The sequence below is a fragment of the Anthonomus grandis genome, chromosome 1 (genome assembly GCF_022605725.1).
Source record: "Anthonomus grandis grandis chromosome 1, icAntGran1.3, whole genome shotgun sequence".
In the NCBI taxonomy this organism is placed as follows: Eukaryota; Metazoa; Arthropoda; class Insecta; order Coleoptera; family Curculionidae; genus Anthonomus; species Anthonomus grandis.
Window position 1 is genome coordinate 23,410,997 of NC_065546.1, and position 12,284 is coordinate 23,423,280.

Sequence of the window (12,284 nt, forward strand, 5' to 3'; positions counted from 1 at the left end):
GAGTGCTATATCTTGCGTGTATTTTGGCATTATTCAATGCATCGAAGATCTATTTCTATTGAATCAAAAGCTTTGTGAAAGTCCACAAATATCAGACATATAGGAATATTGCTTTCGGTAGTTTTTTCTATTATATTTTATAATATAATATAATAATATATAATATAATAAAATATATTATATTATTTTCTATAGGGTACATAATGTCTGTAAATGGTCGATTAAGCTGAATCCGCTTCCGAAATCTGCCTGTTTTACTGCCTGGTAAAAATCTAGAAGTGTCTCTTTCTTGCGATTAGCAACAGCAACCATAAATATGTTCTTAGTTGCCCATTCGAAACCGCCGAATAACCATTTTCCGTCAATAATGCGCTCCCTATTATATTTACGTTTGAATAAAATTACATTTCATGTTTTTTTTTCTTTTTGTGACCAACAAGATCCTTTTACGCGGCTAACGCCAAAATAATTCTTTACTTTAAGTTTGCATGGTTTTCCATATTCTGTGCAATCCATTGACTGGTGTCATATTTTCGAAAATTAAATAACTGGTCTTAATATCGCGGTGTTCAATTGCGGCTAAATCTTGAAACGGAAAAAACCTTTAATAGGAGGAATGTTAAGTGATTTTTGAAAATTAATTTGGTTGATCCGAAAAAAGCGTGGTACATAATTAATTTTTTTTTTGAATGGGATCACTTATTTTTTTTATTCTAAAATGGGAGTCTCATTGGCTCTCTCTTTAACCCTAAAATTGTTTTGCCCTAAAATGCAACGTTGCCTAATTAATAAGAATTAAAAAAAAATTCACGAAAATCAATGTATTACTTAATATATAATATTTATCAGCGACGTTTTTTCCTTTATTGAAAAATCTATGTAGAGCAATTTTGTTGGTGAATGCTAATTTGATTTCTTTATTTAAAACTGTTTTTGTTCCAGTTTGTTTTTTGTACTCTATCCGCCGCGGAATATTCTGTTCATGATAGTAGCGTGCGTAGCATGATAGTAGCGTATCTGAAGATAACATTGAAGAAAAACAGAAAGAAAACTTACTTCAAAATTTTGAATCAATGATTATAAGTGATTTTGCGTTGGTAGAAGTCCAGGAAACAAACAAAGCCTTCTTTTCTAGCCAAAAATAAATAGCAATAATCTTAGTCATAACTAATTGCTATATCACCTGATTAAGGCTTGAAGTGCACTTTTGCTGCTTATAAATATTACAAAGTTATTATTCTCCTCATAATTTAAGTAATATATTAAGGCTCCCCAAATAGCCCAATGGTCAGCAGTACATTCATTTGTTTAACAAAGTTAATATCTTAATGAAAATAGCTAGAACATGCCATCTTCCAATTTAAAACAGACCCATAGAGATAAAAACAGTCACGATTTGCGTAGATCATTTTTAAAGCTTCCTTAAGCTTTCGGACATCTGCAAAACGCGTTTTTGTTTTGAAGACTTATTACTAAAAAAGGGCAATATGTCGTTAATAAAAGTTGTTTTAAATTATCTCAAGAAGATTGGATAAGTCAATATTTAAAAAAAATTAAAAGTGTTAGGAAAAAAATTCTTCCTATTTGTTAAACCAAATAATATACATTAATAATAAATATATAAATAATATTTATATATATAAATAATATTAACTTTCCAATATTCTACAGGTAATAATAAGAACATTTTATCTAAATAGTTTTCCAAAAAATAAACCACTATTTTGGTTAAATGAAAAATGCGATTTTCGTTTAAAAATTAAACACATTTATATCCATCTCCGTAAAGTAAGTAGCATAATATATATACGTACACTATAATTTTAATAACCCCACCACTGGGTTCGTCTGTCATTCTTGTCGGAAGTCACTTTAGTTTTTACTCAACTCGTATGTGCATGTTGCACACTGATAAAACTCTTGTTTTTGTAAATTTGGTTAGAATCTTAGAATATAAATTATTATCACATCTTCATTAAATTATGTTTATTGAGGAGAGCAAGAAACAAGCCAGCAAACCGGTCCTGGGAAGGCCCACGCCGACACATTGGGCTATCGAGTCGGATATATTCTGTCGGTTAGATGGAATATAAATAATTAATAATAATTATAGAAAATACAACAGGTTTATTAAATACAAAAGCAGCAATCAAAGTAAATTTTAATCATATTATCAATATACAAAGAAGCAATCTCTCGTTGAAAATAGCGAAAGGCCAGGAACAATCGCAGGCCGCGTCGTCGTTAGCATACGTTAAAAGACAAATATGCCCAGCCAATAAGAGCATTTCGGCACTACAGAGGCGTAGCTTGCGTGCCGCCAAAATTCAAAATACGAATTTTTCGATGCCTGTCGTTAAACAGCGAGATTTGGCATCTCTGACCTATATATTTGCTACTATAGGACTTTGTTTTGTTAGGCATTTAGATCGAAAAAGAAATGCGATGTGCATATAAAGGACGCTCAATAAAGAAATATTTGTAGCTGTTATAGATTAGTAAATTATTGATTTTTTTATTTATATTTACAGTGTGATCAAGATTTTTAGGAAAATAAAAATAGACAGTTGTTGCATGGGGTCAGAAATTAAAAAAAAAAACAGAAACCAGTTATCCTCAGGACACTAAGTCTAGGTTTCTTAATAAATAAGTACAAGTGCATGAGTGAGAACAGTATATATACCGTGTAACGGTAACATTAAACCATCCATAAATTATGGCATTATTATTAATGATAACACTTAAAGTTTTTTTGGTATTTTTATTTTAGCTTGTTTTATAGATGTTTTTTATGGTATTATATTAAAATTTAGTGTAGAATTACTTGTTAGAATTAAACCGATACCAATAGCCATATTCCTATGGGTATCGGTAATTTAAACTTTTCATAATATAATAATTGTCAATGAACATTTGAAAAGCATTTAAATTAAATAGCCAATTATACATTACTTAGGAGATTGAAATATGTGGATCAGATAATATCGAGTAGGTAGATGATAAAGATTGCCAGGCAATAAACAACTAAAACTATATGAATTTTTAAGAAAAAATCACCATATAAATAACATTTAAACTTTTATTTGACAATTAAAATCAAAATATATAAAACTTATAATCCTAAAAAATATGTGTATTTATTTTAATTTTTAAACTGTTTAGGCATTGTTTTGATAAAATCAATGATGACAAAAAATGATGATGCATCATCATAGCGGCCAAAAGAAGTAAATATTTCATAAATATTTTGAGGTTTGAGTATTGTGATGAAAGTTTTGAAATTAAACAATTCCCATCATATTTATTAAATATCTTAATGTCGACTAGCTTACTGAAATGTTTTAACCTTTAGCAAATATACTTTAAATTTTATAATAACATATTTTATAATAAACTATACTATGGACTCTATACTATATTAAAATGTATTATATTATATTATATCAACAACTTAAAACTAAAATGGTAGAGAAGAAACTAAATCCATCTAGCTTGGTTATAACCATATTATAAATATGGTTATATAATATTATAAACTAGCACTTCTGATCACAACTGATCCTACAAAGGATTAAAATTATGAATTAGTCTAGGAATATAAAAATAAATGCAAAATTACCATTCTTTAAAACCTTAACTAAAATTCTTGAGGAGCATGTCCCTTGATGCATATGCTTCCCCCAGACTTAATGTTTCTCATTTTACATAAGCTATTAAATCCTAAAAGTAAACAACAAAATATACAATTATGTCTGATAACTAAGAGTTTATATAACCTCTGATGTTTCTCCTGTTACAATTGTAAAATATATGTTATCCTCCATTCTCAAATTTATTTTGGATCTGACAAGCATAATCGACTTCCCTATTACTTTGTTCTCTATAAGAGGTATATTCTTCAAAATTCCTAAAATTTAAAAATGATTGTTTTATCTTTATTTTGTGGATATTAAACAAAAATGTTTGTTTAAACTATTAAAATAAGAAAATGTCTAGGTATCGTTGGTACACATTAATAATGTGTTCATACAATGTGTTCAATGTGACATATAATGTGTTCCTTGTATGCCTGGTCAAAAAATTCTGGGTGAAACTTCCTTCCTGAAACTCGCAGACTTCTCAGATTGCTTTTTGTTGGCTAAAAAATACATAATTCCGATTAAACCTAAAAAAATTATATCTTACCTTAGTGTTGCCATAATTATCGTAAACAGACACTGCAGCAGCTAAAAAAGAAATTATAGAGGAAAGAAATCACTGAACAGTTTACTAGAAATTAAAAATCAAACACTAAAATGTTTGTTTTTGAACTCAAAATTAGCGTAGCACCGAATATTATAGACAACGCCGACAACGGAGTCAACACTAAGCACTATGACTGCTGTGAGCACTGAAATAGTGGCAAATTCGATATAAATAATAATTATCGGCGATAATTAAATAATTCAGGAAGCAAAGCAAATAAAATAAAATTTGCAATCTAGGTTAGGGAAAACAAAACAAAATTAATATGCCAATGCCAATAGACACGCGAAATTTTACGGACGTAAACGAAGGGATCAATCGGTATTTGGTCCCATCTTCAATTCTCATTGGCTGGGCATATTTGTCTTTTAACGTATGCTGTCATCGTTTTGGTCGACGCCCATACCCTGCGATCTCGGATTACCAAAATGAATTCATATAAAGCTTTCTTCAATCTCCCTAGATGGCGGTAGTATGAAGGTAGATGTAGGGAACTGCGTTTCCATCACATGTCTATCTCTGTCCTCGGTTATATCTGTCTCTTTTTATTCAGGTTAATGGATGTGCGAGGTACGCAACCCACGATTATTCGTGTTTGAGAGCTCTCTTGAGCTTGAACTCTTAAAGTAACTTGAGCGTGTGGCAATAGGCTAAATGTCTAAATTAATTTATTAAGTTGCGAGAAATATAATAAGTTGTTGTGAGTTATGTGTGGTAGTTTCCATTGAACGGATTAATCCCAACATCGTAGCGCGTCTTAAACTGGCGATCACATTATTAGATTAGACGTAGTAGGCCGTCGACAAGAACCCAGATGCCTACATTTGGTGACCCCGACGTGATTTGCTAAAAATGACGCGATGTTTAGTTCCTTTGGGTAACTGCTAACATATTATGGACATTTTTCACAACCGCCGTTGGAATTTATGGTCTGGTATGAACAAATTATCCTAGTTTGGTTTTTGATTGCACGAGGTAGCCGCATGACGTATTTCCGGTCCGCCATTTTTGAATTTCCATGGTGACGTTGACATTTGATGACGTTGACAGCTGGAGAAGGAATCTGCTGTACCGGCTACATCGGTAAAACAGGAATCTACCGTCCGCCATATTATGCATATCGTGTATGCAACCCGTAATACACGCATGCATTGGTGGTAGTATAACCACAAAGTGTTCACCATAAAATGACTAATTCCACCATTTTGATATTTTTTCATATATAACTCGAATTTGAAAGCCCTGCTGCTGCATTTGCTGCTTTTAACTATCATTAAGGATGTTGACCTGGTAATGTGCTGTTTTGGACCTGGACTAGGATTACTGCTGCCCTGCTGACTGGTGTACTGGATCTCCTGGAAGCATTGAACTATTTTTGATGCTGAGATGATAGACCTTTGATGTCCCGCCCACATTCCTGCAGTTCTTCTGTGACAGCCTTCGCTGGATTTTATAGAGGTTTTCTTTAAAACTTATTTTTAAAACGGTTTAAAACTTAGGTATTTTTAAAATTTTGTGTATATTTTAGAATTATTTGTTTACAATGGCCGATGATGAAGCTTTGGCTACTGCTCTAGCGCAAATTGCTCGTTTGCAGGCGCAAGTAGATCAGCTCACGGTTGAGGCTGATCAGCCTGCGGTTGAAGCAGCTCCTGCTGCAATGCCGGGCATAAATTTTAATGGTAATGGTGAGGCTGTTGGTGCTAATGGTGTGAACGTGCAGTCTTCATTCCGCTTGGACCATTATAGAGTTCCCAAATTACCTCCATTCTCGCAAGTGGACCCTGCCCTTTGGTTTATTCAGGCTGAAGTGTCCATGAGAAATGCCCGTATTCTTATTGAATCCACCAAAGCTGACACTGTTCTTGCAGCATTAGATGTGGAAGTCTTAGGTTGTGTTAGGGACATTATAATCATGAATCCGCCACCTGTAAATATCTATGAGCAAATTAAAGCCCGTGTTATTGCAACTTACGCTGAGTCGGATGAGATGAAGCTGCGTAAACTGTTGAAGGGGCAAGTAGGAATTGATGGCAAGCCGTCGTTGATGCTAAGCCGTCTTAGAGGTCTTAGCAACGGCACGGTCGATGACAATATTATTAGATCAATTTTTCTTGAACAGCTCCCTCGAGAGCACCGTGCAATTCTCGTTTCAGCAGGTGTCTCAGACCTTAATCGTCTAGCTGAGGCTGCTGACCGCATTGCCGAATGTGCATCTACTAGTTCAGAGCCTTATATTGCTTCTGCCTCTAAGCCATCAGCTACCTCAGTCCCTGCAGTTTCAGAAATGAAGCAACTTATGGATAGTATTGCCGCTCTCAACAAGAAAGTATTACACCTTGAAAAAGAGCTTAAGAAAACACGTTCACGCTCGTCTTCGAATTCTCGTAGAGCGTCAAACTCTAGAGAAGATTCTTCTTCTCTCTGCCGCGCTCATACTCAATACCCAGATAATCCAACCTCTTGTCGGAAGTGGTGTTCTAAGTATGACGATTGGGTCAATAAACCAAAAAACTAAGTGAACCTTCCCGGTTGGAGATGGTCGGAGAAGGTGTTCGAATTTCTAATCGTCTCCACGTTCGTGATCGTACTAGTGGTCAGTTATTTCTGATTGACACTGGTGCTGACATTTCACTACTTCCTGCCATTCCTAAAATTAAGGGAAATCCCTCGGGAATACAACTTTTTGCTGCGAATGACACTCGAATCGACACTTTTGGAGAATCTTTTAGGGAACTTGATCTTGGTCTAAGGCGTCCTATCCGCTGGAATTTTGTTATAGCTGCAGTCCCTTATCCCATTATTGGTGCGGATTTACTTTCGCATTATGGTTTGACGGTGGATGTTAAGAAGAAATGTATTATTGATACTAGAACTTCCGTCCATTTAAAAGCAATCGACAGACCAGCTGCCTACCAGTCTATTAATAAGCTCAGTTCCGACTTTAGTTTTTGCGAGGTCCTTGCCGAATTTCCGCAATTGACAGGCGCTTCTCCTTTGAGCCCTCCTGTTTGCAGTGATGTATTTCATCATATCATTACCTCTGGTCCTCCTGTATCTGATCGTGCTCGTCGTCTCCCTCCTGCAAAACTTAAGGCCGCCAAAGACGAATTCCAAGCTTTAGTCGAGGCAGGTATTTGCCGCCCTTCTTCTAGTCCTTGGGCAAGTCCTATTCATTTAGTGCCTAAAAAAGATGGTTCTTGGCGGGTTTGCGGAGATTATCGACGCTTGAATGCAGTAACTCTACCTGATAAATATCCTACGCCGCACCTGCACGATTGCACAGTCAATTTGCACGGTAAGACTATTTTTTCTTCCTTAGATCTGCATAGAGCCTACAATCAGATCCCTATGGCCCAAGAAGACGTTGAAAAAACCGCATTAATTACGCCATTTGGTCTATTTGAATTTCTTTATATGACTTTTGGTCTTAGAAACGCAAGCCAATCTTTTCAGCGTTATATTAATCGTGCGTTGAGCGATCTGGATTTTGTCTTTATCTATATCGATGATATCTTAGTCGCCTCTTCTTCACTAGAACAACATATTGATAATTTACGAACAGTTTTCCAGAGACTACAGAAATTTCACCTTCGTTTGAATATTAGCAAATGCGTTCTTGGCGTTCCAGAACTTGAGTTTTTAGGTTATATGGTTAGTGCTGAAGGCCTACGTCCAACTCCTGATAGAGTGACTGCCATTTTAGAAGCCCCTAAACCTAAAACGATAGCTGACCTTCGTCGATTTCTTGGAATGGTGAATTTTTACCGCCGCAATATTCCTTATGCTGCGAAAACTCAAGCTCCTTTGAACTCTTTATTTGTCAATTCAACTAAAAATGACAAACGTGAGATTGCATGGTCTGACGAGCTTATTGAGGCGTTTGATAAAACCAAACATGATTTTTCTAACGCAACAATGCTTGTTCATCCCCGTGCTGAGGCAAATCTCCGCGTGGTGTCTGACGCTTCTGATTTTGCTATGGGAGCAGTGGTAGAGCAGGAGAATCAGGGTGTTTGGGAACCGTTAGCATTTTTTTCACGCAAATTTTCTCCCGCTCAACTCCGTTACAGTGCTTATGACCGTGAACTTACTGCTATTTTTGAAGCTATTAAATATTTTCGTTATTTGCTAGAAGGTTGCGATTTTAAAATCCTCACCGATCATAAACCTCTCATATATGCATTTAAGCAACGCTCTGATAAAGCTTCTCCGCGACAGTTACGACAATTATCATTTATTGCCCAGTTTACTACCCATATTGAGCATATTGCAGGCTCTCAAAATTTGGTGGCCGACACCTTGTCTCGTATTGAACCTGTACAGTTGCCTCCTGATTTTAATTTGAAAGAACTCGCGGAATTACAAGACGGTGATGATGAATTAAAATCGATTTTTACTTCGTTGGATCATCCATTAAAGCTAAAAAAGCTTCAGTGGGGTCCAGACTTGGTTAGTGTGTATTGCGAATTATCAGGTGAGACTATTCGTCCTTTTATTCCTGTCAGCCTTCGCCAAAAAGTTTTTCATCAAATTCATGATCCAGCTCACCCTAGTAGTAGAATTACTGATCGGATGGTTCGGCAACGGTATGTTTGGCCTAACATGCATCGTGACATTGCAACATGGTGCAAGAACTGTTTAGAATGTCAACAATCCAAAATTAGCCGTCATGTGAAACTTGTTCCTGAACATTTTTCTGCTCCTGATGGACGATTTGATCAAGTTCACATTGATATAGTTGGTCCTCTTCCATTGTCTGAAGGATTCTCTTACTGCCTGACAATGATAGACCGATTTTCTCGCTGGCCTGAAGCAATTCCTATTAAGGATACGTCTGCCCAAACTATTGCTAGAACTTTTTATGATACTTGGATTTCGCGTTATGGTACTCCTAGATTGCTTACCTCGGATCAAGGAACTCAATTCGAATCACGCATTTTCTCGGCCCTACTCTCTTTAATTGGTTGTCAGCGTATTCGTACTACCCCTTATCACCCTAAATCGAATGGAATGATTGAGCGTTTTCACCGCGTACTAAAGGCCGCTATCATGTGCCATACTGAATCCAAACAATGGACTCGTTCTTTATCCACCATTTTGTTGGGAATTCGTTCCCATGTTGGAGCAGATATTGAAGCTTCACCGGCAGAATTTTTGCTTGGCTCTACTCTACGTCTTCCTGGAGAATTCTTTCTTCCGGACGACGTTACTCCAGATCCAAACATTTTTATCGAAGAATTTAGACAATATATGCGTGAAATTCGACCTGTGCCTGTTGCACATAAATATAAAAAGCGAATTTTTTACTTTAAAGATTTGTATAACTGTACTCATGTATTTTTTAGAAACATAGCTAAGAAGTCTCTCGAAAGGCCTTATACTGGACCGCATAAAGTTTTAAACCGCGTCTCTGATCGTGTTTTTGATATTGACATCAATGGTAAATCGAAAAGTATCTCGGTTGACTTATTAAAACCAGCATTTTTTATTGCTGATGAACTCAACGGCCCAGTGGAACCTTCCGAAAGCACTTCTAATCGGGATGGTACTGTGAAACCACCTCTTCTTAGAACTTACCCTCGTAAGAAAGTCACTTTTGCACCCAGTGTAAAATAATTATATTTTGTTTTTTTTAGTTGATAACTATATAATCAATGTTTATTTTAAGGCGATTTTATTTTAAGACCTAAGTATGTTACATCTCATCTAACACTTAAGTTTTAAGCTTTTATAAACCTTTGTAAATCTATTTTATTTTCTTTAATGTCGTTGTCACTGGGGAGGGAGTGTGTAGGGAACTGCGTTTCCATCACATGTCTATCTCTGTCCTCGGTTATATCTGTCTCTTTTTATTCAGGTTAATGGATGTGCGAGGTACGCAACCCACGATTATTCGTGTTTGAGAGCTCTCTTGAGCTTGAACTCTTAAAGTAACTTGAGCGTGTGGCAATAGGCTAAATGTCTAAATTAATTTATTAAGTTGCGAGAAATATAATAAGTTGTTGTGAGTTATGTGTGGTAGTTTCCATTGAACGGATTAATCCCAACATCGTAGCGCGTCTTAAACTGGCGATCACATTATTAGATTAGACGTAGTAGGCCGTCGACAAGAACCCAGATGCCTACATAGAAGTCAGGCAACACTCGCGTACCTTTACTACAACCCCTATAAACTGTTTATCTATGTCGACGCCGCACTGGTTGTTTGTCCACCGCGTATCGCTATTGAAGAGAAAAAAAGGAGGCTTGAGCACGGCTTACCCACGTAGATGCAAAGGCGACAGCAACATATACGCTTAACCAGGAGGACTAGGAAGAAATATTTGTTAACGTAGCATAATAGTGTATTTGTTAGTTCTATGTTTGAAAAATAAGAAAAATTTAAATAACTAGACCAAGGCTGACTCACTGTTGAGAAATGTAGACTGTAATTTTTGTTTGAAAATAATAATAAAAAAAAAGGAAATGGTTGTGCGATCTTACCTGGTTTTCTCTCGAAAATAGTTCACCTCGGATTGCCTTTTCACTCATGTTATCTGGCCGCGTATTGCCAAATGATATTACGTTTCAGATCGCTGCACTCTGATGAGTAATATATTTTGGTTAGGTTTTTACACGTCGCATCTGCCTTTGCTATGCCAAAACATATTGCGATTCAGAACAAGAAATTTAAATCACTTACGTTAATAGGTACATAAAACGCTAAATCGTACCACAGTATAAAGAACAAGACAGTAGGTTCACTCTCTTGCGGCCGTTTGAAGTAGGGACTTCTAAACAGTGCCGACTTTTTTTACGCGGTCGTAAATCATTATTTAGTTTCGACGGCAATCCTTTACGATACGGGGGGGTTTGAAACATTTTTAATAAGGAATATTTACGTACATCGCGGCGGGCAGCGTGTAATATATGGAATTTTTTGAAATTAAAGGCACTTTGTATTATTGTTAAAATGAAATTGAAAGAATATTATTAAGTATCTCTTTTGAACAAATGACTGTAAGAAAAACACTTGGTAGATAGCTTTAAAATTAAGTTTATTAGAATGTACACAATTAAATCTTAGCTTTACGTTCCTTTCATGCTCTTTTCTTAACTGACCAAGAAGCTACCTACCTAATATTACATACACTTAATTAATAATAACTTCGTTAATATGCCCATTTTTTAAATATTTAATAAAATTTACATAATAATGTGATAACAACACTCAGCATATGGAACTCGGTAACAGTGAATTATAAAAAGGCAGTTAAATAAAAAAAACTTATTAAATGCCTAATTATTTGCTTTTTAAATAGGGGATGAAAGAACAAACCACTAAAATTCAAATAAAACGAAAATAGGTGTTTTACAACCTAGAATTCATATAAATATGAAAAATAAATATAGTTTTACATTGGGGATTATAGTACACATCAATATTTTGAAACTTAAACCCTTAAAAACCACCCTTAATGACGAAAAAAATGCAGTTTTAAGTATGGTTAGACGGTATAAGTGGCTAAAATTTATATCATTCAAATGATTGCAATGCAACTAATAATAAATCGGATAGCTTTCACTATTAAAAACCACCACTAATAACAGAATATTACCAAAAATTTTGCATTTTTTTAGATTAAAATCACGATTTAAAAAAAAATATGTACTCTAAATCGCTGACACTTTTTGAACATATTATTGGTACCTATATATAGTCCTTTGTAGAAGGCTACGCTTTAATTTTTTAAATAAATACATAATTTTTTATGATAAATGTTTTTAAAACTGCAATTATTTTTATTTTATTTCTAACTTTTTTAATTTTTATGCTAATGACTACAATCAAGTTTATTTTTAAAGTTTTTGATAGTACATACTTGAAAAAATGTGCTGGATATTTGTCTAAAAAACGTTATTTTAACAGCGTTTATTAAACGTTAAATTATTTCACGTTATTATTTTACGTCATTATATTTTGTTATCTAAAAAAAGGGGTTATGTTCACACAGTTGTATCTTAACGCCTATAGCACCTAGATAAATCAAACAAAA

At 34.9% G+C, this 12,284-nt stretch overlaps 1 long non-coding RNA gene across 1 annotated transcript; it reads right to left on the bottom strand.

The window, feature by feature from the left end:
* Positions 1 to 3,166: 3,166 nt before the first annotated feature.
* Positions 3,167 to 10,956, bottom strand: LOC126739930 (uncharacterized). The gene is made up of 6 exons (XR_007661736.1): positions 10,732 to 10,956; positions 4,186 to 4,226; positions 4,031 to 4,138; positions 3,777 to 3,907; positions 3,620 to 3,720; positions 3,167 to 3,561 (listed from the first exon to the last, which is right to left on the bottom strand). It is a non-coding gene; the product is annotated as an uncharacterized LOC126739930 (long non-coding RNA).
* Positions 10,957 to 12,284: the final 1,328 nt, after the last annotated feature.